The sequence below is a fragment of the Dendrobates tinctorius genome, unplaced genomic scaffold, assembly GCF_039654945.1.
Source record: "Dendrobates tinctorius isolate UK_male_01 unplaced genomic scaffold, ASM3965494v1 ptg000018l, whole genome shotgun sequence".
NCBI classification, from domain to species: domain Eukaryota; kingdom Metazoa; phylum Chordata; class Amphibia; order Anura; family Dendrobatidae; genus Dendrobates; species Dendrobates tinctorius.
The window spans coordinates 21,654,576-21,677,500 of NW_027361686.1; the positions used below are offsets into that span (position 1 = coordinate 21,654,576).

Genomic DNA, 22,925 nt, shown 5'->3' on the forward strand with positions numbered 1-22,925 from the left:
CAATTTTAAAATTGCTGTTTTTTTCTTCTCATTCACAGAGAGTTAATGAAAGTTGTTAAATATGTACAGCAAAATGGCAGTGGATAAAAATAGAAATTGTGCTGCAAAAAGACAGAAAAAGGAAACATAAAAATATATACTTCCAAGGGTTTTGATTGACATTTGTAGAGTGTGAAACACTACTGAAATAATATGTGCATGGCCGAAGTAGCTCAGTTGGGAGAGCGTTAGACTGAAGATCTAAAGGTCCCTGGGGGAAAATATGCAAAGCACATGGACAATCAGTCCAACTATCTGCGGAAAATAAATTGGTAAAAACTTGAGAAAGTGGAACTTTTTCTTTTTGAGCAAGTTAGCATTTTTTGGTATTTTTACTCTATTTTGTTTATTTCAGTTTCTCTTAAATGTAAGAGGAATTAAAGGGAATCTGATAGCATATATGGGCAGCACACATCAGACACTAGCTGAATGATTTCAGCAGTGTAGCAGTGTATGTTTGACTATAAAATGATGTCGCATTACTGAGACAAACATCCTCAAAAATATGCTGGGGTCAAAGCTTTTTTGGGAAATCAGTTGAAAAGGCAAAAAACACAAGTCCACTCTCAGGCCCAACATCTTTTATTTGAAATATTGGAGGTTTCTACTTTAAGGGTAAGACAAAGCATCTACATGTTTGGCATTGCTCCAATGAGGAGAGCCCACTTAAAAATGTATGGGGTGCTTGTCTCCGTAAGCACAAGCTGTTCACTAAACTGCAATTCTGGATGTTTCAGAGTGAAAACATCTGCAGGGCGAAAATAGTAGTTTCAGGTGTTGATGAATTCATTGAGAGAAGTAATTTCTAAAATGGGGTCATGTTGGGGGAGTTTTCTGCTGTTTTGGTACCTTTGGTACTCTGCAAATTTCACCTGCAAACTATGCTTGCAAAATTTGCATTCCAAAACCCAAATAGCAGTCTTATTTTCAAAGCCCTGCTGTGTGGCCAAACAGTAGTTTCTGAAGAATTATGGGCGTTATTGCGTTTGTGAGAATCTAACATTTCTATCACCCTAACAAAGTAAATGGAGATTTAAAAATTAATACTGACAAAAAGTACACATTTGGAAAATGTTATTTATTAAATTTTGTGTGATGCGAAAAGTTGGCTTAAGGATATAAACAATCAAAGAATAAAAATTGCTAATATTTCAAATTTTAAAGCAAACTTTAGTTACTTTCACAGGAAAAACTAAAACTATAGTGACTTAAATCGTTAATATTAAGTACAATGTGTAACAAAAAACAATTTCCGAATTGTGGGGATATGTTGAAGCATTCCAGAAGAGTTAATGCGACATAAAGTGATACATGTCATATTTTAGAAAAAATTGGGCTTGGCCATTTAGCTCAAACTAGGCTCGATCACTAATAGTTTTGAAATCTGTATTAAAAGAAAAAATGTAAAATTTGTTATAAAATCACTGTCAATCACAAGTATTGGTCATAATTCTGCTGCTTAACTTGAAAAGAGTTAAGTAACAAAAGCAACCAGAAGTCAGGATGGCTGAGCCATCTATGGCGCTGTGTGGGTTTCAATCTCACCTCTGACATCACCTTTATATTTCAAGAAACAATACCGCTTCTCTTCAGTGATTGATTTGATGGGGGTCAAACCAAACTTAGTAATAGACCTTAAAAACCTGTTCCCAAATTTGGCACTTCCTGGTAGTTTTTGGGGTGAATCAGAAATTGTCTTTTCAAAAAAGAACTCTAGGAACATCAAATAGATTTTTGTGCATATGTTAGCTGTTTAGGCACTGGAAAAATACTGCAGATGGTCAAAGGGGAGGAACCACTTTACCTCTGTGTTCTCTTTCCCTATTAAGTCAGACAGTCCGACTGCTATGGTGATGTCCTGGTAGATTTCTATAAACTAAACTGCTGGCAGGTCTAATTTCATATTGTTTTACTTCATTCATTACTAGACCATAATGATCCTTAATAAACAAAAGCTTAAAAAGTAGTTAATCATAGTTTAAAAAGTTTGAAATGCGCATGTGCTACTGACATCTAAGTTTCAGCACATTTTGGGACAAATGTTCTCACTGTCATCATTAACAATCATTAAAATATTTTCTTTAAGTTTTTGCCTCTATATTACTCCAATAGTTTGCATCTAATAACAACTAAAACTTGATGTAACATTATGCCTGCAAATTGTGTTTCATGTGCAACTATCAACTGTCCCACAAACACAGGGTCTCTATTAAACTGGTAAATGGAGTCAAATTGAAAATGTAAAAAAAATCAATTTTAAAATTGCTGTTTTTTTCTTCTCATTCACAGAGAGTTAATGAAAGTTGTTAAATATGTACAGCAAAATGGCAGTGGATAAAAATAGAAATTGTGCTGCAAAAAGACAGAAAAAGGAAACATAAAAATATATACTTCCAAGGGTTTTGATTGACATTTGTAGAGTGTGAAACACTACTGAAATAATATGTGCATGGCCGAAGTAGCTCAGTTGGGAGAGCGTTAGACTGAAGATCTAAAGGTCCCTGGGGGAAAATATGCAAAGCACATGGACAATCAGTCCAACTATCTGCGGAAAATAAAGTGGTAAAAACTTGAGAAAGTGGAACTTTTTCTTTTTGAGCAAGTTAGCATTTTTTGGTATTTTTACTCTATTTTGTTTATTTCAGTTTCTCTTAAATGTAAGAGGAATTAAAGGGAATCTGATAGCATATATGGGCAGCACGCATCAGACACTAGCTGAATGATTTCAGCAGTGTAGAAGTGTATGTTTGACTATAAAATGATGTCGCATTACTGAGACAAACATCCTCAAAAATATGCTGGGGTCAAAGCTTTTTTGGGAAATCAGTTGAAAAGGCAAAAAACACAAGTCCACTCTCAGGCCCAACATCTTTTATTTGAAATATTGGAGGTTTCTACTTTAAGGGTAAGACAAAGCATCTACATGTTTGGCATTGCTCCAATGAGGAGAGCCCACTTAAAAATGTATGGGGTGCTTGTCTCCGTAAGCACAAGCTGTTCACTAAACTGCAATTCTGGATGTTTCAGAGTGAAAACATCTGCAGGGCGAAAATAGTAGTTTCAGGTGTTGATGAATTCATTGAGAGAAGTAATTTCTAAAATGGGGTCATGTTGGGGGAGTTTTCTGCTGTTTTGGTACCTTTGGTACTCTGCAAATTTCACCCGCAAACTATGCTTGCAAAATTTGCATTCCAAAACCCAAATAGCAGTCTTATTTTCAAAGCCCTGCTGTGTGGCCAAACAGTAGTTTCTGAAGAATTATGGGCGTTATTGCGTTTGTGAGAATCTAACATTTCTATCACCCTAACAAAGTAAATGGAGATTTAAAAATTAATACTGACAAAAAGTACACATTTGGAAAATGTTATTTATTAAATTTTGTGTGATGCGAAAAGTTGGCTTAAGGATATAAACAATCAAAGAATAAAAATTGCTAATATTTCAAATTTTAAAGCAAACTTTAGTTACTTTCACAGGAAAAACTAAAACTATAGTGACTTAAATCGTTAATATTAAGTACAATGTGTCACAAAAAACAATTTCCGAATTGTGGGGATATGTTGAAGCATTCCAGAAGAGTTAATGCGACATAAAGTGATACATGTCATATTTTAGAAAAAATTGGGCTTGGCCATTTAGCTCAAACTAGGCTCGATCACTAATAGTTTTGAAATCTGTATTAAAAGAAAAAATGTAAAATTTGTTATAAAATCACTGTCAATCACAAGTATTGGTCATAATTCTGCTGATTAACTTGAAAAGAGTTAAGTAACAAAAGCAACCAGAAGTCAGGATGGCTGAGCCATCTATGGCGCTGTGTGGGTTTCAATCTCACCTCTGACATCACCTTTATATTTCAAGAAACAATACCGCTTCTCTTCAGTGATTGATTTGATGGGGGTCAAACCAAACTTAGTAATAGACCTTAAAAACCTGTTCCCAAATTTGGCACTTCCTGGTAGTTTTTGGGGTGAATCAGAAATTGTCTTTTCAAAAAAGAACTCTAGGAACATCAAATAGATTTTTGTGCATATGTTAGCTGTTTAGGCACTGGAAAAATACTGCAGATGGTCAAAGGGGAGGAACCACTTTACCTCTGTGTTCTCTTTCCCTATTAAGTCAGACAGTCCGACTGCTATGGTGATGTCCTGGTAGATTTCTATAAACTAAACTGCTGGCAGGTCTAATTTCATATTGTTTTACTTCATTCATTACTAGACCATAATGATCCTTAATAAACAAAAGCTTAAAAAGTAGTTAATCATAGTTTAAAAAGTTTGAAATGCGCATGTGCTACTGACATCTAAGTTTCAGCACATTTTGGGACAAATGTTCTCACTGTCATCATTAACAATCATTAAAATATTTTCTTTAAGTTTTTGCCTCTATATTACTCCAATAGTTTGCATCTAATAACAACTAAAACTTGATGTAACATTATGCCTGCAAATTGTGTTTCATGTGCAACTATCAACTGTCCCACAAACACAGGGTCTCTATTAAACTGGTAAATGGAGTCAAATTGAAAATGTAAAAAAAATCAATTTTAAAATTGCTGTTTTTTTCTTGTCATTTACAGAGAGTTAATGAAAGTTATTAAATATGTACAGCAAAATGGCAGTGGATAAAAATAGAAATTGTGCTGCAAAAAGACAGAAAAAGGAAACATAAAAATATATACTTCCAAGGGTTTTGATTGACATTTGTAGAGTGTGAAACACTACTGAAATAATATGTGCATGGCTGAAGTAGCTCAGTTGGGAGAGCGTTAGACTGAAGATCTAAAGGTCCCTGGTTCGATCCCGGGTTTCGGCAACATCCTTTCATTTTACGGGGAAAATACGCAAAGCACATGGACAATCAGTCCAACTATAAAGTGGTAAAAACTTGAGAAAGTGGAACTTTTTCTTTTTGAGCAAGTTAGCATTTTTTGGTATTTTTACTCTATTTTGTTTATTTCAGTTTCTCTTAAATGTAAGAGTAATTAAAGGGAATCTGATAGATCTGATAGCATATATGGGCAGCACGCATCAGACACTAGCTGAATGATTTCAGCAGTGTATGTTTGACTATAAAATGATGTCGCATTACTGAGACAAACATCCTCAAAAATATGCTGGGGTCAAAGCTTTTTTGGGAAATCAGTTGAAAAGGCAAAAAACACAAGTCCACTCTCAGGCCCAACATCTTTTATTTGAAATATTGGAGGTTTCTACTTTAAGGGTAAGACAAAGCATCTACATGTTTGGCATTGCTCCAATGAGGAGAGCCCACTTAAAAATGTATGGGGTGCTTGTCTCCGTAAGCACAAGCTGTTCACTAAACTGCAATTCTGGATGTTTCAGAGTGAAAACACCTGCAGGGCGAAAATAGTAGTTGCAGGTGTTGATGAATTCATTGAGAGAAGTAATTTCTAAAATGGGGTCATGTTGGGGAAGTTTTCTGCTGTTTTGGTACCTTTGGTACTCTGCAAATTTCACCCGCAAACTATGTTTGCAAAATTTGCATTCTAAAATCCAAATAGCAATCTTATTTTCAAAGCCCTGCTGTGTGACCAAACAGTAGTTTCTGAAGAATTATGGGCGTTACTGCGTTTGTGAGAATCTAACATTTCTATCACCCTAACAAAGTAAATGGAGATTTAAAAATTAATGCTGACAAAAAGTACACATTTGGAAAATGTTATTTATTAAATTTTGTGTGATGCGAAAAGTTGGCTTAAGGATATAAACAATCAAAGAATAAAAATTGCTAATATTTCAAATTTTAAAGCAAACTTTAGTTACTTTCACAGGAAAAACTAAAACTATAGTGACTTAAATCGTTAATATTAAGTACAATGTGTCACAAAAAACACTTTCCGAATTGTGGGGATATGTTGAAGCATTCCAGAAGAGTTAATACGACATAAAGTGATACATGTCATATTTTAGAAAAAATTGGGCTTGGCCATTTAGCTCAAACTAGGCTCGATCACTAATAGTTTTGAAATCTGTATTAAAAGAAAAAATGTAAAATTTGTTATAAAATCACTGTCAATCACAAGTATTGGTCATAATTCTGCTGATTAACTTGAAAAGAGTTAAGTAACAAAAGCAACCAGAAGTCAGGATGGCTGAGCCATCTATGGCGCTGTGTGGGTTTCAATCTCACCTCTGACATCACCTTTATATTTCAAGAAACAATACCGCTTCTCTTCAGTGATTGATTTGATGGGGGTCAAACCAAACATAGTAATAGACCTTAAAAACCTGTTCCCAAATTTGGCACTTCCTGGTAGTTTTTGGGGTGAATCAGAAATTGTCCTTTCAAAAAAGAACTCTAGGAACATCAAATAGATTTTTGTGCATATGTTAGCTGTTTAGGCACTGGAAAAATACTGCAGATGGTCAAAGGGGAGGGATCACTTTACCTCTGTGTTCTCTTTCCCTATTAAGTCAGACAGTCCAACTCCTATGGTGATGTCCTGGTAGATTTCTATAAACTAAACTGCTGGCAGGTCTAATTTCATATTGTTTTACTTCATTCATTACTAGACCATAATGATCCTTAATAAACAAAAGCTTAAAAAGTAGTTAATCATAGTTTAAAAAGTTTGAAATGCGCATGTGCTACTGACATCTAAGTTTCAGCACATTTTGGGACAAATGTTCTCACTGTCATCATTAACAATCATTAAAATATTTTCTTTAAGTTTTTGCCTCTATATTACTCCAATAGTTTGCATCTAATAACAACTAAAACTTGATGTAACATTATGCCTGCAAATTGTGTTTCATGTGCAACTATCAACTGTCCCACAAGCACAGGGTCTCTATTAAACTGGTAAATGGAGTCAAATTGAAAATGTAAAAAAAATCAATTTTAAAATTGCTGTTTTTTTCTTGTCATTCACAGAGAGTTAATGAAAGTTATTAAATATGTACAGCAAAATGGCAGTGGATAAAAATAGAAATTGTGCTGCAAAAAGACAGAAAAAGGAAACATAAAAATATATACTTCCAAGGGTTTTGATTGACATTTGTAGAGTGTGAAACACTACTGAAATAATATGTGCATCGCCGAAGTAGCTCAGTTGCGAGAGCGTTAGACTGAAGATCTAAAGGTCCCTGGTTTGATCCCGGGTTTCTGCAACATCCTTCCCCTTTACATTTTAGGGGGAAAATATGCAAAGCACAGGGACAATCAGTCCAACTATCTGAGGAAAATAAAGTGGAAACTTTTTCTTTTTGAGCAAGTTAGCATTTTTTGGTATTTTTACTCTATTTTGTTTATTTCAGTTTCTCTTAAATGTAAGAGGAATTAAAGGGAATCTGATAGCATATATGGGCAGCACGCATCAGACACTAGCTGAATGATTTCAGCAGTGTATGTTTGACTATAAAATGATGTCGCATTACTGAGACAAACATCCTCAAAAATATGCTGGGGTCAAAGCTTTTTTGGGAAATCAGTTGAAAAGGCAAAAAACACAAGTCCACTCTCAGGCCCAACATCTTTTATTTGAAATATTGGAGGTTTCTACTTTAAGGGTAAGACAAAGCATCTACATGTTTGGCATTGCTCCAATGAGGAGAGCCCACTTAAAAATGTATGGGGTGCTTGTCTCCGTAAGCACAAGCTGTTCACTAAACTGCAATTCTGGATGTTTCAGAGTGAAAACATCTGCAGGGCTAAAATAGTAGTTGCAGGTGTTAATGAATTCATTGAGAGAAGTAATTTCTAAAATGGGGTCATGTTGGGGGAGTTTTCTGCTGTTTTGGTACCTTTGGTACTCTGCAAATTTCACCCGCAAACTATGCTTGCAAAATTTGCATTCCAAAACCCAAATAGCAGTCTTATTTTCAAAGCCCTGCTGTGTGGCCAAACATAACAACAAGCAAAAAGGCAGCAACACTTACCTGCCCATGTCTAGAACAAATGCACTGCAGGGTGCAGCCAGCCCATATAGCAAGATGTCAGCAACACAGGTGCAAAATACCAGATTAACAGCCACTCTCCACATACCCATTCCTGGAGGGGGTGACTGCCCAGTATACAATTGCACAATGAGGGTCCGCATAGGGTACCATTCACACAAGAGAACTGCATGGTGTCTGGTTCACAGCCTATTAGTAACGCCCCTACTATTCGATTAGGCGGGCTGGCCAGCACCCAGACACGTTTGGTCTCGTATGAGGGGTGTTCACACTGGGATGCATTGAGAGGGTGCTAAAAAAATGAATAGTAGGGGCGTTACTAATAGGCTGTGAACCAGACACCATGCAGTTCCCTTGTGTGAACGGTACCCTATGCGGACCCTCATTGTGCAATTGTATACTGGGCAGTCACCCCCTCCAGGAATGGGTATGTGGAGAGTGGCTGTTAATCTGGTATTTTGCACCTGTGTTGCTGACATCTTGCTATATGGGCTGGCTGCACCCTGCAGTGCATTTGTTCTAGACCTGGGCAGGTAAGTGTTGCTGCCTTTTTGCTTGTTGTTATAAATGAATTTTTGAAGACCTGAGTCTTCTTCAATGGCTTTGCTATTTAGTTTAGTGTAGGGACCCGTAAGCGTGAGGAACTTTGGCGCAGTATACGGGCTCAAGTATTTTGGCCAAAATATCAGCTAATACCTCACTAATTGGTAAAAAATTTTTTGCACTACATTATTCGGGGTGCAGCCGAGCCCAGACACGTTTGGTCTCGTATGAGGGGTGTTCACACTGGGATGCATTGAGAGGGTGCTGGCCAGCCCGCCTAATTGAATAGTAGGGGCGTTACTAATAGGCTGTGAACCAGACACCATGCAGTTCCCTTGTGTGAACGGTACCCTATGCGGACCCTCATTGTGCAATTGTATACTGGGCAGTCACCCCCTCCAAGAATGGGTATGTGGAGAGTGGCTGTTAATCTGGTATTTTGCACCTGTGTTGCTGACATATTGCTATATGGGCTGGCTGCACCCTGCAGTGCATTTGTTCTAGACCTGGGCAGGTAAGTGTTGCTGCCTTTTTGCTTGTTGTTATAAATGAATTTTTGAAGACCTGAGTCTTCTTCAATGGCTTTGCTATTTAGTTTAGTGTAGGGACCCGTAAGCGTGAGGAACTTTGGCGCAGTTTACGGGCTCAAGTATTTTGGCCAAAATATCAGCTAATACCTCACTAATTGGTAAAAATTTTTTTGCACTACATTATTCGGGGTGCAGCCGAGCCCAGACACGTTTGGTCTCGTATGAGGGGTGTTCACACTGGGATGCATTGAGAGGGTGCTGGCCAGCCCGCCTAATCGAATAGTAGGGGCGTTACTAATAGGCTGTGAACCAGACACCATGCAGTTCCCTTGTGTGAACGGTACCCTATGCGGACCCTCATTGTGCAATTGTATACTGGGCAGTCACCCCCTCCAGGAATGGGTATGTGGAGAGTGGCTGTTAATCTGGTATTTTGCACCTGTGTTGCTGACATCTTGCTATATGGGCTGGCTGCACCCTGCAGTGCATTTGTTCTAGACCTGGGCAGGTAAGTGTTGCTGCCTTTTTGCTTGTTGTTATAAATGAATTTTTGAAGACCTGAGTCTTCTTCAATGTGTGGCCAAACAGTAGTTTCTGAAGAATTATGGGCGTTACTGCGTTTGTGAGAATCTAACATTTCTATCACCCTAACAAAGTAAATGGAGATTTAAAAATTAATGCTGACAAAAAGTACACATTTGGAAAATGTTATTTATTAAATTTTGTGTGATGCGAAAAGTTGGCTTAAGGATATAAACTATCAAAGAATAAAAATTGCTAATATTTCAAATTTTAAAGCAAACTTTAGTTACTTTCACAGGAAAAACTAAAACTATAGTGACTTAAATCGTTACTATTAAGTACAATGTGTCACAAAAAACACTTTCCGAATTGTGGGGATATGTTGAAGCATTCCAGAAGAGTTAATATGACATAAAGTGATACATGTCATATTTTAGAAAAAATTGGGCTTGGCCATTTAGCTCAAACTAGGCTCGATCACTAATAGTTTTGAAAACTGTATTAAAAGAAAAAATGTAAAATTTGTTATAAAATCACTGTCAATCACAAGTATTGGTCATAATTCTGCTGATTAACTTGAAAAGAGTTAAGTAACAAAAGCAACCAGAAGTCAGGATGGCTGAGCCATCTATGGCGCTGTGTGGGTTTCAATCTCACCTCTGACATCACCTTTATATTTCAAGAAACAATACCGCTTCTCTTCAGTGATTGATTTGATGGGGGTCAAACCAAACTTAGTAATAGACCTTAAAAACCTGTTCCCAAATTTGGCACTTCCTGGTAGTTTTTGGGGTGAATCAGAAATTGTCCTTTCAAAAAAGAACTCTAGGAACATCAAATAGATTTTTGTGCATATGTTAGCTGTTTAGGCACTGGAAAAATACTGCAGATGGTCAAAGGGGAGGGACCACTTTACCTCTGTGTTCTCTTTCCCTATTAAGTCAGACAGTCCGACTCCTATGGTGATGTCCTGGTAGATTTCTATAAACTGAACTGCTGGCAGGTCTCATTTCATATTGTTTTACTTCATTCATTACTAGACCATAATGATCCTTAATAAACAAAAGCTTAAAAAGTAGTTAATCATAGTTTAAAAAGTTTGAAATGCGCATGTGCTACTGACATCTAAGTTTCAGCACATTTTGGGACAAATGTTCTCACTGTCATCATTAACAATCATTAAAATATTTTCTTTAAGTTTTTGCCTCTATATTACTCCAATAGTTTGCATCTAATAACAACTAAAACTTGATGTAACATTATGCCTGCAAATTGTGTTTCATGTGCAACTATCAACTGTCCCACAAACACAGGGTCTCTATTAAACTGGTAAATGGAGTCAAATTGAAAATGTAAAAAAAATCAATTTTAAAATTGCTGTTTTTTACTTGTCATTCACAGAGAGTTAATGAAAGTTATTAAATATGTACAGCAAAATGGCAGTGGATAAAAATAGAAATTGTGCTGCAAAAAGACAGAAAAAGGAAACATAAAAATATATACTTCCAATGGTTTTGATTGACATTTGTAGAGTGTGAAACACTACTGAAATAATATGTTCATGGCCGAAGTAGCTCAGTTGGGAGAGCGTTAGACTGAAGATCTAAAGGTCCCTGGTTCGATCCTGGGTTTTGGCAACAACCTTTACATTTTAGGGGGAAAATATGCAAAGCACAGGGACAATCAGTCCAACTATCTGCGGAAAATAAAGTGGTAAAAACTTGAGAAAGTGCAACTTTTTCTTTTTGAGCAAGTTAACAATTTTTGGTATTTTTACTCTATTTTGTTTATTTCAGTTTCTCTTAAATGTAAGAGGAATTAAAGGGAATCTGATAACATATATGGGCAGCACGCATCAGACACTAGCTGAATGATTTCAGCAGTGTATGTTTGACTATAAAATGATGTCGCATTACTGAGACAAACATCCTCAAAAATATGCTGGGGTCAAAGCTTTTTTGGGAAATCAGTTGAAAAGGCAAAAAACACAAGTCCACTCTCAGGCCCAACATCTTTTATTTGAAATATTGGAGGTTTCTACTTTAAGGGTAAGACAAAGCATCTACATGTTTGGCATTGCTCCAATGAGGAGAGCCCACTTAAAAATGTTTGGGGTGCTTGTCTCCGTAAGCACAAGCTGTTCACTAAACTGCAATTCTAGATGTTTCAGAGTGAAAACTCCTGCAGGGCGAAAATAGTAGTTGCAGGTATTGATGAATTCATTGAGAGAAGTAATTTCTAAAATGGGGTCATGTTGGGGGAGTTTTCTGCTGTTTTGGTACCTTTGGTACTCTGCAAATTTCACCCGCAAACTATGCTTGCAAAATTTGCATTCCAAAACCCAAATAGCAGTCTTATTTTCAAAGCCCTGCTGTGTGGCCAAACAGCAGTTTCTGAAGAATTATGGGCGTTTCTGCGTTTGTAAGAATCTAACATTTCTATCACCCTAACAAAGTAAATGGAGATTTAAAAATTAATGCTGACAAAAAGTACACATTTGGAAAATGTTATTTATTAAATTTTGTGTGATGCGAAAAGTTGGCTTAAGGATATAAACAATCAAAGAATAAAAATTGCTAATATTTCAAATTTTAAAGCAAACTTTAGTTACTTTCACAGGAAAAACTAAATCTATAGTGACTTAAATCGTTAATATTAAGTACAATGTGTCACAAAAAACACTTTCCGAATTGTGGGGATATGTTGAAGCATTCCAGAAGAGTTAATACGACATAAAGTGATACATGTCATATATTAGAAAAAATTGGGCTTGGCCATTTAGCTCAAACTAGTCTCGATCACTAATAGTTTTGAAATCTGTATTAAAAGAAAAAATGTAAAATTTGTTATAAAATCACTGTCAATCACAAGTATTGGTCATAATTCTGCTGATTAACTTGAAAAGAGTTAAGTAACAAAAGCAACCAGAAGTCAGGATGGCTGAGCCATCTATGGCGCTGTGTGGGTTTCAATCTCACCTCTGACATCACCTTTATATTTCAAGAAACAATACCGCTTCTCTTCAGTGATTGATTTGATGGGGGTCAAACCAAACTTAGTAATAGACCTTAAAAACCTGTTCCCAAATTTGGCACTTCCTGGTAGTTTTTGGGGTGAATCAGAAATTGTCCTTTCAAAAAAGAACTCTAGGAACATCAAATAGATTTTTGTGCATATGTTAGCTGTTTAGGCACTGGAAAAATACTGCAGATGGTCAAAGGGGAGGGACCACTTTACCTCTGTGTTCTCTTTCCCTATTAAGTCAGACAGTCCGACTCCTATGGTGATGTCCTGGTAGATTTCTATAAACTAAACTGCAGGCAGGTCTAATTTCATATTGTTTTACTTCATTCATTACTAGACCATAATGATCCTTAATAAACAAAAGCTTAAAAAGTAGTTAATCATAGTTTAAAAAGTTTGAAATGCGCATGTGCTACTGACATCTAAGTTTCAGCACATTTTGGGACAAATGTTCTCACTGTCATCATTAACAATCATTAAAATATTTTCTTTAAGTTTTTGCTTCTATATTACTCCAATAGTTTGCATCTAATAACAACTAAAACTTGATGTAACATTATGCCTGCAAATTGTGTTTCATGTGCAACTATCAACTGTCCCACAAACAGGGTCTCTATTAAACTGGTAAATGGAGTCAAATTGAAAATGTAAAAAAAAATCAATTTTAATATTGCTGTTTTTTTCTTCTCATTCACAGAGAGTTAATGAAAGTTATTAAATATGTACAGCAAAATGGCAGTGGATAAAAATAGAAATTGTGCTGCAAAAAGACAGAAAAAGGAAACATAAAAATATATACTTCCAAGGGTTTTGATTGACATTTGTAGAGTGTGAAACACTACTGAAAAAATATGTGCATGGCCCAAGTAGCGCAGTTGGGAGAGCGTTAGAATAAAGGTCCCTGGTTCGATCCCGGGATTCGGCAACATCCTTACCTTTTACGTTTTAGGGGGAAAATACGCAAAGCACATGGACAATAAGTCCAACTATCTGCGGAAAATAAAGTGGTAAAAACTTGAGAAAGTGGAACTTTTTCTTTTTGAGCAAGTTAGCATTTTTTGGTATTTTTACTCTATTTTGTTTATTTCAGTTTCTCTTAAATGTAAGAGGAATTAAAGTGAATCTGATAGCATATATGGGCAGCACGCATCAGACACTAGCTGAATGATTTCAGCATTGTATGTTTGACTATAAAATGATGTCGCATTACTGAGACAAACATCCTCAAAAATATGCTGGGGTCAAAGCTTTTTTGGGAAATCAGTTGAAAAGGCAAAAAACACAAGTCCACTCTCAGGCCCAACATCTTTTATTTGAAATATTGGAGGTTTCTACTTTAAGGGTAAGACAAAGCATCTACATGTTTGGCATTGCTCCAATGAGGAGAGCCCACTTAAAAATGTTTGGGGTGCTTGTCTCCGTAAGCACAAGCTGTTCACTAAACTGCAATTCTAGATGTTTCAGAGTGAAAACTCCTGCAGGGCGAAAATAGTAGTTGCAGGTATTGATGAATTCATTGAGAGAAGTAATTTCTAAAATGGGGTCATTTTGGGGGAGTTTTCTGCTGTTTTGGTACCTTTGGTACTCTGCAAATTTCACCCGCAAACTATGCTTGCAAAATTTGCATTCCAAAACCCAAATAGCAGTCTTATTTTCAAAGCCCTGCTGTGTGGCCAAACAGCAGTTTCTGAAGAATTATGGGCGTTTCTGCGTTTGTAAGAATCTAACATTTCTATCACCCTAACAAAGTAAATGGAGATTTAAAAATTAATGCTGACAAAAAGTACACATTTGGAAAATGTTATTTATTAAATTTTGTGTGATGCGAAAAGTTGGCTTAAGGATATAAACAATCAAAGAATAAAAATTGCTAATATTTCAAATTTTAAAGCAAACTTTAGTTACTTTCACAGGAAAAACTAAAACTATAGTGACTTAAATCGTTAATATTAAGTACAATGTGTCACAAAAAACACTTTCCGAATTGTGGGGATATGTTGAAGCATTCCAGAAGAGTTAATACGACATAAAGTGATACATGTCATATATTAGAAAAAATTGGGCTTGGCCATTTAGCTCAAACTAGTCTCGATCACTAATAGTTTTGAAATCTGTATTAAAAGAAAAAATGTAAAATTTGTTATAAAATCACTGTCAATCACAAGTATTGGTCATAATTCTGCTGATTAACTTGAAAAGAGTTAAGTAACAAAAGCAACCAGAAGTCAGGATGGCTGAGCCATCTATGGCGCTGTGTGGGTTTCAATCTCACCTCTGACATCACCTTTATATTTCAAGAAACAATACCGCTTCTCTTCAGTGATTGATTTGATGGGGGTCAAACCAAACTTAGTAATAGACCTTAAAAACCTGTTCCCAAATTTGGCACTTCCTGGTAGTTTTTGGGGTGAATCAGAAATTGTCCTTTCAAAAAAGAACTCTAGGAACATCAAATAGATTTTTGTGCATATGTTAGCTGTTTAGGCACTGGAAAAATACTGCAGATGTCAAAGGGGAGGGACCACTTTACCTCTGTGTTCTCTTTCCCTATTAAATCAGACAGTCCGACTCCTATGGTGATGTCCTGGTAGATTTCTATAAACTAAACTGCTGGCAGGTCTAATTTCATATTGTTTTACTTCATTCATTACTAGACCATAATGATCCTTAATAAACAAAAGCTTAAAAAGTAGTTAATCATAGTTTAAAAAGTTTGAAATGCGCATGTGCTACTGACATCTAAGTTTCAGCACATTTTGGGACAAATGTTCTCACTGTCATCATTAACAATCATTAAAATATTTTCTTTAAGTTTTTGCCTCTATATTACTCCAATAGTTTGTATCTAATAACCACTAAAACTTGATGTAACATTATGCCTGCAAATTGTGTTTCATGTGCAACTATCAACTGTCCCACAAACAGGGTCTCTATTAAACTGGTAAATGGAGTCAAATTGAAAATGTAAAAAAAATCAATTTTAAAATTGATGTTTTTTTCTTCTCATTCACAGAGAGTTAATGAAAGTTATTAAATATGTACAGCAAAATGGCAGTGGATAAAAATAGAAATTGTGCTGCAAAAAGACAGAAAAAGGGAACATAAAAATATATACTTCCAAGGGTTTTGATTGACATTTGTAGAGTGTGAAACGCTACTGAAATAATATGTGCATGGCCGAAGTAGCTCAGTTGGGAGAGCATTAGACTGAACATCTAAAGGTCCCTGGTTCGATCCCGTATTTCGGGAACATCCTTCCCTTTTACATTTTAGGGGGAAAATACGCAAAGCACATGGACAATCAGTCCAACTATCTGCGGAAAATAAAGTGGTAAAAACTTGAGAAAGTGGAACTTTTTCTTTTTGAGCAAGTTAGCATTTTTTGGTATTTTTACTCTATTTTGTTTATTTCAGTTTCTCTTAAATGTAAGAGGAATTAAAGGGAATCTGATAGCATATATGGGCAGCACGCATCAGACACTAGCTGAATGATTTCAGCAGTGTATGTTTGACTATAAAATGATGTCGCATTACTGAGACAAACATCCTCAAAAATATGCTGGGGTCAAAGCTTTTTTGGGAAATCAGTTGAAAAGGCAAAAAACACAAGTCCACTCTCAGGCCCAACATCTTTTATTTGAAATATTGGAGGTTTCTACTTTAAGGGTAAGAAAAAGCATCTACATGTTTGGCATTGCTCCAATGAGGAGAGCCCACTTAAAAATGTATGGGGTGCTTGTCTCCGTAAGCACAAGCTGTTCACTAAACTGCAATTCTGGATGTTTCAGAGTGAAAACACCTGCAGGGCGAAAATAGTAGTTGCAGGTGTTGATGAATTCATTGAGAGAAGTAATTTCTAAAATGGAGTCATGTTGGGGGAGTTTTCTGCTGTTTTGGTACCTTTGATACTCTGCAAATTTCACCGCAAACTATGCTTGCAAAATTTGCATTCCAAAATAAACCAAAATAAAAATTGCTAATATTTCAAATTTTAAAGCAAACTTTAGTTACTTTCACAGGAAAAACTAAAACTATAGTGACTTAAATTGTTAATATTAAGTAAAATGTGTCACAAAAAAACACTTTCCGAATTGTGCGGATATGTTGAAGCATTCCAGAAGAGTTAATACGACATAAAGTGATACATGTCATATTTTAGAAAAAATTGGGCTTGGCCATTTAGCTCAAACTAGGCTCGATCACTAATAGTTTTGAAATCTTTATTAAAAAAAAAATTGTAAAATTTGTTACAAAATCACTGTCAATCACAAGTATTGGTCTTAATTCTGCTGATTAACTTGAAAAGAGTTAAGTAACAAAAGCAACCAGAAGTCAGAATGGCTGAGCCATCTATGGCGCTGTGTGGGTTTCAATCTCACCTCTGACATCACCTTTATATTTCAAGAAACAATACCGCTTCTCTTCAGTGATTGATTTGATGGGGGTCAAACCAAACTTAGTAATAGACCTTAAAAACCTGTTCCCAAATTTGGCACTTCCTGGTAGTTTTTGGGGTGAATCAGAAATTGTCCTTTCAAAAAAGAACTCTAGGAACATCAAATAGATTTTTGTGCATATGTTAGCTGTTTAGGCACTGGAAAAATACTGCAGATGTCAAAGGGGAGGGACCACTTTACCTCTGTGTTCTCTTTCCCTATTAAGTCAGACAGTCCGACTCCTATGGTGATGTCCTGGTAGATTTCTATAAACTAAACTGCTGGCAGGTCTAATTTCATATTGTTTTACTTCATTCATTACTAGACCATAATGATCCTTAATAAACAAAAGCTTAAAAAGTAGTTAATCATAGTTTAAAAAGTTTGAAATGCGCATGTGCTACTGACATCTAAGTTTCAGCACATTTTGGGACAAATGTTCTCACTGTCATCATTAACAATCATTAAAATATTTTCTTTAAGTTTTTGCCTCTATATTACTCCAATAGTTTGCATTTAATAACAACTAAAACTTGATGTAACATTATGCCTGCAAATTGTGTTTCATGTGCAACTATCAACTGTCCCACAAACAGGGTCTCTATTAAAATGGTAAATGGAGTCAAATTGAAAATGTAAAAAAAATCAATTTTAAAATTGCTGTTTTTTTCTTCTCATTCACAGAGAGTTAATGAAAGTTATTAAATATGTACAGTAAAATGGCAGTGGATAAAAATAGAAATTGTGCTGCAAAAAGACAGAAAAAGGGAACATAAAAATATATACTTCCAAGGGTTTTGATTGACATTTGTAGAGTGTGAAACGCTACTGAAAAAATATGCGCATGGCCGAAGTAGCTCGGTTGGGAGAGAGTTAGACTGAACATCTAAAGGTCCCTGGTTCGATCCCGGATTTCGGCAACATGCTTCCCTTTTACATTTTAGGGGGAAAATACGCAAAGCACATGGACAATCAGTCCAACTATCTGCGGAAAATAAAGTGGTAAAAACTTGAGAAAGTGGAACTTTTTCTTTTTGAGCAAGTTAGCATTTTTTGGTATTTTTACTCTATTTTGTTTATTTCAGTTTCTCTTAAATGTAAGAGCAATTAAAGGGAATCTGATAGCATATATGGGCAGCACGCATCAGACACTAGCTGAATGATTTCAGCAGTGTATGTTTGACTATAAAATGATGTCGCATTACTGAGACAAACATCCTCAAAAATATGCTGGGGTCAAAGCTTTTTTGGGAAATCAGTTGAAAAGGCAAAAAAACACAAGTCCACTCTCAGGCCCAACATCTTTTATTTGAAATATTGGAGGTTTCCACTTTAAGGGTAAGACAAAGCATCTACATGTTTGGCATTGCTCCAATGAGGAGAGCCCACTTAAAAATGTATGGGGTGCTTGTCTCCGTAAGCACAAGCTGTTCACTAAACTGCAATTCTGGATGTTTCAGAGTGAAAACACCTGCAGGGCGAAAATAGCAGTTGCAGGTGTTGATGAATTCATTGAGAGAAGTAATTTCTAAAATGGGGTCATGTTGGGGGAGTTTTCTGCTGTTTTGGTACCTTTGGTACTCTGCAAATTTCACCCGCAAACTATGCTTGCAAAATTTGCATTCCAAAACCCAAATAGCAGTCTTATTTTCAAAGCCCTGCTGTGTGGCCAAACAGTAGTTTCTGAAGTATTATGGGCGTTACTGCGTTTGTGAGAATCTAACATTTCTATCACCCTAACAAAGTAAATGGAGATTTAAAAATTAATGCTGACAAAAAGTACACATTTGGAAAATGTTATTTATTAAATTTTGTGTGATGCGAAAAGTTGGCTTAAGGATATAAACAATCAAAGAATAAAAATTGCTAATATTTCAAATTTTAAAGCAAACTTTAGTTACTTTCACAGGAAAAACTAAAACTATAGTGACTTAAATTGTTAATATTAAGTACAATGTGTCACAAAAAACACTTTCCGAATTGTGGGGATATGTTGAAGCATTCCAGAAGAGTTAATACGACATAAAGTGATACATGTCATATTTTAGAAAAAATTGGGCTTGGCCATTTAGCTCAAACTAGGCTCGATCACTAATAGTTTTGAAATCTGTATTAAAAGAAGAAATGTAAAATTTGTTATAAAATCACTGTCAATCACACGTATTGGTCATAATTCTGCTGATTAACTTGAAAAGAGTTAAGTAACAAAAGCAACCAGAAGTCAGGATGGCTGAGCCATCTATGGTGCTGTGTGGGTTTCAATCTCACCTCTGACATTACCTTTATATTTCAAGAAACAATACAGCTTCTCTTCAGTGATTGATTTGATGGGGGTCAAACCAAACTTAGTAATAGACCTTAAAAACCTGTTCCCAAATTTGGCACTTCCTGGTAGTTTTTGGGGTGAATCAGAAATTGTCCTTTCAAAAAAGAACTCTAGGAACATCAAATAGATTTTTGTGCATATGTTAGCTGTTTAGGCACTGGAAAAATACTGCAGATGGTCAAAGGGGAGGGACCACTTTACCTCTGTGTTCTCTTTCCCTATTAAGTCAGACAGTCCGACTCCTATGGTGATGTCCTGGTAGATTTCTATAAACTAAACTGCTGGCAGGTCTAATTTCATATTGTTTTACTTCATTCATTACTAGACCATAATGATCCTTAATAAACAAAAGCTTAAAAAGTAGTTAATCATAGTTTAAAAAGTTTGAAATGCGCATGTGCTACTGACATCTAAGTTTCAGCACATTTTGGGACAAATGTTCTCAATGTCATCATTAACAATCATTAAAATATTTTCTTTAAGTTTTTGCCTCTATATTACTCCAATAGTTTGCATCTAATAACAACTAAAACTTGATGTAACATTATGCCTGCAAATTGTGTTTCATGTGCAACTATCAACTGTCCCACAAACAGGGTGTCTATTAAACTGGTAAATGGAGTTAAATTGAAAATGTAAAAAAAATCAATTTTAAAATTGCTGTTTTTTTCTTCTCATTCACAGAGAGTTAATGAAAGTTATTAAATATGTACAGCAAAATGGCAGTGGATAAAAATAGAAATTGTGCTGCAAAAAGACAGGAAAAGGAAACATAAAAATATATACTTCCAAGGGTTTTGATTGACATGTGTAGAGTGTGAAACACTACTGAAATAATATGTGCATGGCCGAAGTAGCTCAGTTGGGAGAGTGTTAGACTCAAGATCTAAAGGTCCCTGGTTCGATCCCGGGTTTTGGCAACATCCTTCCCTTTTACATTTTAGGGGGAAAATACGCAAAGCACATGGACAATCAGTCCAACTATCTGCGGAAAATAAAGTGGTAAAAACTTGAGAAAGTGGAACTTTTTCTTTTTGAGCAAGTTAGCATTTTTTGGTATTTTTACTCTATTTTGTTTATTTCAGTTTCTCTTAAATGTAAGAGGAATTAAAGGGAATCTGATAGCATATATGGGCAGCACGCATCAGACACTAGCTGAATGATTTCAGCAGTGTATGTTTGACTATAAAATGATGTCGCATTACTGAGACAAACATCCTCAAAAATATGCTGGGGTCAAAGCTTTTTTGGGAAATCAGTTGAAAAGGCAAAAAACACAAGTCCACTCTCAGGCCCAACATCTTTTATTTGAAATATTGGAGGTTTCTACTTTAAGGGTAAGACAAAGCATCTACATGTTTGGCATTGCTCCAATGAGGAGAGCCCACTTAAAAATGTATGGGGTGCTTGTCTCCGTAAGCACAAGCTGTTCACTAAACTGCAATTCTGGATGTTTCAGAGTGAAAACACCTGCAGGGCGAAAATAGTAGTTGCAGGTGTTGATGAATTCATTGAGAGAAGTAATTTCTAAAATGGGGTCATGTTGGGGGAGTTTTCTGCTGTTTTGGTACCTTTGGTACTCTGCAAATTTCACCCGCAAACTATGCTTGCAAAATTTGCATTCCAAAACCCAAATAGCAGTCTTATTTTCAAAGCCCTGCTGTGTGGCCTAACAGTAGTTTCTGAAGAATGATGGGCGTTTCTGCGTTTGTGAGAATCTAACATTTCTATCACCCTAACAAAGTAAATGGAGATTTAAAAATTAATGCTGACAAAAAGTACACATTTGGAAAATGTTATTTATTAAATTTTGTGTGATGCGAAAAGTTGGCTTAAGGATATAAACAATCAAAGAATAAAAATTGCTAATATTTCAAATTTTAAAGCAAACTTTAGTTACTTTCACAGGAAAAACTAAAACTATAGTGACTTAAATTGTTAATATTAAGTACAATGTGTCACAAAAAACACTTTCCGAATTGTGGGGATATGTTGAAGCATTCCAGAAGAGTTAATACGACATAAAGTGATACATGTCATATTTTAGAAAAAATTGGGCTTGGCCATTAAGCTCAAACTAGGCTCGATCACTAATAGTTTTGAAATCTGTATTAAAAGAAAAAATGTAAAATTTGTTATAAAATCACTGTCAATCACAAGTATTGGTCATAATTCTGCTGATTAACTTGAAAAGAGTTAAGTAACAAAAGCAACCAGAAGTCAGGATGGCTGAGCCATCTATGGCGCTGTGTGGGTTTCAATCTCACCTCTGACATCACCTTTATATTTCAAGAAACAATACCGCTTCTCTTCAGTGATTGATTTGATGGGGGTCAAACCAAACTTAGTAATAGACCTTAAAAACCTGTTCCCAAATTTGGCACTTCCTGGTAGTTTTTGGGGTGAATCAGAAATTGTCCTTTCAAAAAAGAACTCTAGGAACATCAAATAGATTTTTGTGCATATGTTAGCTGTTTAGGCACTGGAAAAATGCTGCAGATGGTCAAAGGGGAGGGACCACTTTACCTCTGTGTTCTCTTTCCCTATTAAGTCAGACAGTCCGACTCCTATGGTGATGTCCTGGTAGATTTCTATAAACTAAACTGCTGGCAGGTCTAATTTCATATTGTTTTACTTCATTCATTACTAGACCATAATGATCCTTAATAAACAAAAGCTTAAAAAGTAGTTAATCATAGTTTAAAAAGTTTGAAATGCGCATGTGCTACTGACATCTAAGTTTCAGCACATTTTGGGACAAATGTTCTCACTGTCATCATTAACAATCATTAAAATATTTTCTTTAAGTTTTTGCCTCTATATTACTCCAATAGTTTGCATCTAATAACAACTAAAACTTGATGTAACAGTATGCCTGCAAATTGTGTTTCATGTGCAACTATCAACTGTCCCACAAACAGGGTCTCTATTAAACTGGTAAATGGAGTTAAATTGAAAATGTAAAAAAAATCAATTTTAAAATTGCTGTTTTTTTCTTCTCATTCACAGAGAGTTAATGAAAGTTATTAAATATATACAGCAAAATGGCAGTGGATAAAAATAGAAATTGTGCTGCAAAAAGACAGAAAAAGGAAACATAAAAATATATACTTCCAAGGGTTTTGATTGACATTTATAGAGTGTGAAACACTACTGAAAAAGATAGCGCATGGCTCAAGTAGCTCAGTTGGGAGAGAGTTAGACTGAAGATCGAAAGGTCCCTGGTTCGATCCCGGGTTTTGGCAACATGCTTCCATTTTACATTTTAGGGGGAAAATACGCAAAGCACATAGACAATCAGTCCAACTATCTGCGGAAAATAAAGTGGTAAAAACTTGAGAAAGTGGAACTTTTTCTTTTTGAGCAAGTTAGCATTTTTTGGTATTTTTACTCTATTTTGTTTATTTCAGTTTCTCTTAAATGTAAGAGGAATTAAAGGGAATCTGATAGCATATATGGGCAGCACGCATCAGACACTAGCTGAATGATTTCAGCAGTGTATGTTTGACTATAAAATGATGTCGCATTACTGAGACAAACATCCTCAAAAATATGCTGGGGTCAAAGCTTTTTAGGGAAATCAGTT

The 22,925-nt window shown here is 35.7% G+C and overlaps 3 non-coding genes across 3 annotated transcripts; all 3 read left to right on the forward strand.

Annotated features, from left to right (window-relative positions):
- Positions 1–4,781: 4,781 nt before the first annotated feature.
- TRNAF-GAA (transfer RNA phenylalanine (anticodon GAA)) lies at positions 4,782–4,854 on the forward strand. Its single transcript has one exon. It is a non-coding gene; the product is annotated as a tRNA-Phe (tRNA).
- Positions 4,855–11,117: 6,263 nt separating this feature from the next.
- TRNAF-GAA (transfer RNA phenylalanine (anticodon GAA)) lies at positions 11,118–11,190 on the forward strand. The gene has a single exon. It is a non-coding gene; the product is annotated as a tRNA-Phe (tRNA).
- An 8,996-nt stretch (positions 11,191–20,186) lies between these two features.
- On the forward strand, positions 20,187–20,259 carry TRNAL-CAA (transfer RNA leucine (anticodon CAA)). The gene has a single exon. It is a non-coding gene; the product is annotated as a tRNA-Leu (tRNA).
- The last annotated feature ends 2,666 nt before the right edge of the window (positions 20,260–22,925 follow it).